Source organism: Rhamphochromis sp. 'chilingali', assembly GCF_963969265.1.
Source record: "Rhamphochromis sp. 'chilingali' genome assembly, chromosome: 17".
NCBI classification, from domain to species: Eukaryota; Metazoa; Chordata; class Actinopteri; order Cichliformes; family Cichlidae; genus Rhamphochromis; species Rhamphochromis sp. 'chilingali'.
The window spans coordinates 6,906,941-6,912,940 of NC_137944.1; the positions used below are offsets into that span (position 1 = coordinate 6,906,941).

At 41.6% G+C, this 6,000-nt stretch overlaps 1 protein-coding gene across 1 annotated transcript in view; it reads right to left on the bottom strand.

The window, feature by feature from the left end:
* The window catches only part of kcng2 (potassium voltage-gated channel, subfamily G, member 2), a 44,224-nt gene extending 41,305 nt beyond the window's left edge, over positions 1 to 2,919 (bottom strand). The window contains exon 1 of the mRNA XM_080863960.1: positions 2,471 to 2,919. The gene's annotated coding sequence lies outside the window, so the exon portion shown is untranslated. The remainder of the gene's footprint in view (positions 1 to 2,470) is intronic.
* Positions 2,920 to 6,000: the final 3,081 nt, after the last annotated feature.

Genomic DNA, 6,000 nt, shown 5'->3' on the forward strand with positions numbered 1-6,000 from the left:
CACAGTCCATAAAAAGTTGCCTTACATCAAGGTCTTCAAGGTCAACATGATTCATGATTTATTTGTTGAAAACTGACAAAAAGTTTTATATTGTTAGCCTTACAAGTGTGGTGCGATTGTCAACATACAGTAAACATGTCATGTCAACTTTGACCTCGGGTCAGAGGTCAAGTTTTCTGAAAATCTCGTGAATGTGATCACTTGAGAATTTTGAAATTCATATTATAGGTGGAGACTGGGAGACTGAGGGGTATCTCTGGCCGCCAGTATTTTTTCAGCTCATTGCATCATCATTCCTGTGATGTTCCTGAGGGGGCTTCTATAAGTGTCCTTGAGGTGCTTAGTGGCAGTACTACAGGGTGCATTCTTTCATTTAGAGATGCTTTCATGCACATTAAATCATTACCTTGTAATTATTTTGGATCTTTTGATTGCCATGACTTGGAAAAACAATTTTCAGAAGCCAGAAATTGCGTATGTGCAGGCACAGAGTTTAGATTAGGGACACTTACACCTCAGCAGCTTAAGAGGGGAAAAAAACACAGTTGTGTCCATTGACTGCACTCAATTATTTTGACTCACAAGCACACAATGTGGTCAGCCTAGCTGCTTGCTACAGCCAGCAGCCTTCCATTCTTCTGCTCAAATTATTAGTAATTGATGAACCACCTGCACAGCCAAATTTTAGGGAGCTCTTTTATTTATTTATTTTTAATCTTTTTCATGTAAAAAATGACAAACGCTCACACACTGGGGCAACTGAACACCAAACAAGTGGTGGTCAAGATTTCAGGCTGCAGGGCCAACAGCTGAAACAAACTGTGATGCAGTAAATTCTCCTTTTCATGCAACATTTTGATTGTGTTGTCTTTTGTGCATCTGTAGAGTGTTAGCCACACTGTATCAGTGCTGAGGTTTTGGATCTAACTTTTAGCTTTATTCTGTGTATTCTCTGTCAGGAGGCATCTAATAGCAACACAGCAGACTTAAAAGTGTCTTTTTTGAGCAGCGTGTTTTGCTCTGTGCTTTTTACTTATGCGTTATTTATAATGGAATCAATCATGGGCCTGTTTTTCTCTTTTAAAAAAAGTTGCTCCAGTTGCTTTCATACAAGTCCGTCCAAATCCTCTCAAATTTTACATCATTACTACTTTTTATAGAAGTTTAAGTACGTGACCGTTTCAATTTGAAAATGAAACCTTCCCTTTGAGCCCAACACTCCGTGTCAATCAGCTAATTCAAAGGACTGGATTTCTCAAAGCATGAGATAGGGAGGGGAAGATAATGGGTTGAATAAATTGCTGCAATGGAAAGTATCTATTTGATGGTGGGGCCAGTTAGGATGGAGATGGAGTTTAGGGAACAAACATCGGGGGGGGGGGGGGGGGGGGGGGGAAGAAGCTGCCTAGTTCCACATAATGAATATTCCCATTATGTTCCTTAACAAAGAACACAAGCAGAGCAGCAGCTTTCTACCTTCCATCTATCATGTCCCAAGAATCTGCAGGCTTCTCTGCTCCTTCTGTTAGCTCAACCTTCAGCTGGAGGAGGAGGAGGAGGAAGGCTAATGAGGGAAATAAGTTGGTGGAACTGTTTGCTTTCAGGGTGAACTTGATAAACCAACATATTTTTAATAGGCAAGACAATAGCCATGTTCCCCACCGCACAGGAAGGGTGGGGCATGCTTTAACACACAGATTTACATTTCAGGGGAAAGAAACATTTGCATCCCTTTATAGCAGGTTAATGATCCCAGCAGGAGGAGGTGCTGGCATGTTTATACAGGCAATCCACACAGGAAAAACAAGAAAAAAAAGAATGGGGGTGCTTCTTTTTTTGAAGCTTCTCTTCTAGTCACAGTGCAACTCCATTGCTCAAATATTGACAGAAAAATCAAATAGTCTTCCTCTTGAGATGACAGGTCAAGGTTTGGTGCTCGTTAACCCTGCTCTAGAGCACATTTAAAGCAGGAGGCTGCTGGGAAGAGGCTCCTTAAAGGCAAGGTGACTATTTAATATGCATGAAAACATATTTAAATTAAAGAAAGCAGGCCGTAGTACTCCTCGTGCTGCCTAAAGGAATTACCTAATAATAGCATAACAGGAAGAGATGCAACTAAGCACCTTAACGACACTTCTGGAAGTCCCTTCAGGAACATTACAGAAATTATAATCTAATGGAGAAAAAAAATTGGAGGATATTATGAATATATTCGTTGGACCTAGTATCCTCTGTAGCCACTTTACTGCTCGCTATAGAATAATTAATGGGATAGTCCAGTGAAATGGAGGAAGTTTGTCATATTTGTGAGTTTAAAAGAGGAAAAGCCGGCAGTGCCTCTCTTATTCTTCAGTCAATATTTGAGCGCTTGCATGTCTAAGACTGACTATGCTGTCTCTACCGAGGCAACAAATAAAAACAAAACAAAAAAACAACCTGTAATGTGATGTTTTGCAGTTGTCAGACTTACCCGGTGTGTCGCTGGGCTTGCGTCCATCTGTTTCAGCCCGCTCGCACGTACGCGCCCCTCCGCGTGCAGCATGCCTGTAAGTTTCCCACGCAGATGGTCTGGGACATTGTAGTGAGAACGAAGCACCGAGCTTCACACACAGCCCGCACCGGCGTTTCAAGGCTTCTCAAAGTCACCGGTTTGAACGATCGAAAACGATCTGCGTTAAAATTCAATCATGTGGTCCAGCGGAGACGCCAGGGGACGCAGAAATGCTCCACACCCGCGAAGACTCTGTCCGGGCTGTCCCCGTCTCTTCATCATCAGAGGCGACGTGGCAGATGTTGCGGAGAAGCGTGTGCGTGTGTGTGTTTGTGTGCGTGTGGCTCAGAACAGGTGAAGAGCTGTGTGCAGCTCTCCGACGGCCACGCCGCTGCGCTCCGTCTGCTCAGGTGCGTCCGGATCTGCGCGCTCCGCGGTGCGCTCTGACTAACTGCGCGTCTGGGAGAGCAGGACCGCTTCTCACAGCGTCAGGGGGGAGTGTTTGGTATCTTTTCCCCTTCCCCTTCGCTTGTGATAAGATTAAACTCTCATCATTTCTTTTCTTTCCATGGGAATGTTTTAGTTTACATTTGAAATAAGAATTCAATTTTCTTTGGTTTGTTTTTAGGATCCCAGCACATCTAATGCCTTAATTTAGAATCGTTTCTTTAACATTTAGGTATTGATCAAAATGTATTTATTTATTTATGTATTTTAGGACCTCTGATTCTCATCTTTGTTGTCTGATATGAATTAAAAAAGCTTCCCAATGCAGCGGAAAACTGAAAGAAGTAGCCAATAAAGTGAATAAAGTTCAACGTCTTTGCGCTTTGGCCCTTCGAGAGGCAGACGCACCCAGCTGATTCAGTGGGTGTGGCTTTGCGGAGCTGAAAGACAGCCTTTAACAACACCAGTACGTTCTGTCAACAGCTGAGTGCATTGAAAATGAGAGACAGCCGCCAGTAATTGCAGGACTCTGATTGATGCTAGAGCAAACAATGGGGATGGCGGCGGAAGAATCCATTTGCAGGATATCTGCTAACAGCTCGGGGTTAAAGCTGCTGTTGCTCTGACATTTAAAAAAACGACAGGCCTGAGATTTAAATAGGAGCAATTTTCACCTACTCAAAATGTAATCAAGTGCAGGCATTTGTTTTTAGCAGTGGCATGCTGGCTGCACAAACTACCCTTCAACAGGTGGCATTAAATTAGACTACCATATGGAATGGCTGCTCCGTGGCGGTGATAATGAAGTTAATATATAATTATTCTTTTAATTTGCTTTAAAAACTATTTTAAGATAAAGTAGATCATAAAATGTCAGACTGTGTGATCATAGCATTGTTAATGACCCGTATTGCTCTTTTTTGTAATCTAACTAATGAATTTATTGTTGTTTTTAGGTCGATCAGCCCACAGTTTTTAAACGGCGGGTATGCTACTCAAAAACTGTGCACAAAGTTTTTGTTTGTTTTTTTTTTTTTTCATTTTTGTAACTTCTTTAACAAACAGATTAAGCAAAGGTGTATTTCTATTGTTGGGGTTAAACCATGGAATGATCCTGATATATGTGCAACTGATATTTTTTAATTTAAAAAGATACATATTTGTCTACAAATCTTTCAAGGTGATGTGATATGTGTTGTTGTTAATGATAAGCACATACAGCAGGCATATATATATGAGTACTGCTTCGGCATCAGCTTGTTCAGTAACTATTTATTATACAGGCAGTGAATTTCTATGAATAGTTTTACACGGTCTGTGTAATATCCAAAATTTAAATCAATATTAGCTGATGTCTGTGTGAGCCCATTGGTTGATGACTCAGGTGATATTTTTCTATACAGCCACTTGGCCATATGTAGTGCCTTAAACTTCAGCTGCTTTAGATTTCCCACAGTTTCTGTGCATCTGCAAGCTGCTTTGCATCCCACCCACACCCCAGCTTCACCTTTCATGTTGTGTCATATCAGTTTAGATGATTTCCACATTTATTTCACCCATGCTGGAATCTGGCTGCTCTCTCAGACTCTGGCTGAGAGAGCATTTCCATGTATACATTTGGCTGTTCAGGAAGGTCCCTGAACCATCATTGCAGAAGACAATAAAAATCTTGTTTTGACTAAAGTGGTGCTGAATCACATGATAATGCATAAAAATAAAACAATAACTGTTTAAAATTTAACTTCGTTATTTGGGATTTGCAACCTACGAAAGCCACTGAACATAATTCAGAACCACTCATAAAATAGTTTTTTCTTATTATATTCTTGTATTTCTTATTATTTTTTAATAAAATGTTATTTGTGCTGTGGTGATGCCAGCAGGGAAACTTAAAATTATTTCTAAAGTCTAACAAACTGATTAAATAAAACGATAAAACATTATTAAAATTGAAATTGAAAGCCTTTATTGTCATTAAATTGGAAACAGCTCTATAAAAGTGCACATGTGCTTATAGCACATTATAAAAACTATACAATAATAATTTAACTATACACTTACTATAAATATAAATACACAGAGACAGACAGGCAGAGAATATTTCAGTGCAGAAAACTTTTGTGAAAGTTTGAGTTGAGTATGGTGATGGCTTTGGGGAATAAGCTATCCCTGAGTCTGTTTGTTCTGGCTCTTACAGATCTATAGTGCCTGCCAGAGGGCAGTAGGTTGAAAAGATGGTAGCCGGGGTGGGCAGTGTCCTTTAAAATGTTTCTGGCCCTACTAAGACAACGGGAGTTGTAGACAGCAGACAAGGAGGGCAGGGGGCAGCTGATGAGTTTTTGTCCTGTGTTTATCACCCTCTGCAGTCTCTTCCTGTCTGCCTCCGTGCAGCTGGCGTGCCACACTGTCGCTGCATAGGTCAGCAGGCTCTCGATGGTGGATCTGTAGAAGGTCACCAGCAGCGGGGTGTGTAGTTGCTCCTTCCTGAGCACCCTTAGGAAGTGTAGCCGCTGCTTTCTTGAGGGCCGTGGTGTTAGCTGCCCAGGAGAGGTCTGCAGAGATGTAGACGCCAAGGAATTTGAAGGACTCCACTCGCTCTACACATTCTCCGTTGATGTGTAGGGGGCAGGGGCAGTTCTGTTAGATCCACACCATTCTCCCAGTCTCAGGACCTCATCTCTGTAAGCCGCCTCATTTCCCCCTGTGATCAGCCCCATCACTGTTGTGTCATCAGCAAATTTGACAATGATGTTCTCTGGGTGGGCTTAGTACACAGCCCTGGGGAGAGCCAGTGCTGAATGTGTGAGGGGAAGAGAGGTGAGGACCCATTATTATTACATATGAAGTTTTGCAACTTTGCAGACTTATTGTGGTCTGTTGCAATCCACATGTAATTACAGCAGACTGATCATACTAACTGGAAAATGAGTTTGTCACCTCTGTTTTAAATAAACCTGAATGCCTCTTGTGTCATTAACTGTGCAAAGTTAAGCCAGTGAGACACCTAATGGTAACTGGAAATGACTCCAAATTGAGTCAGACTAATTGTACAGTAATAATGC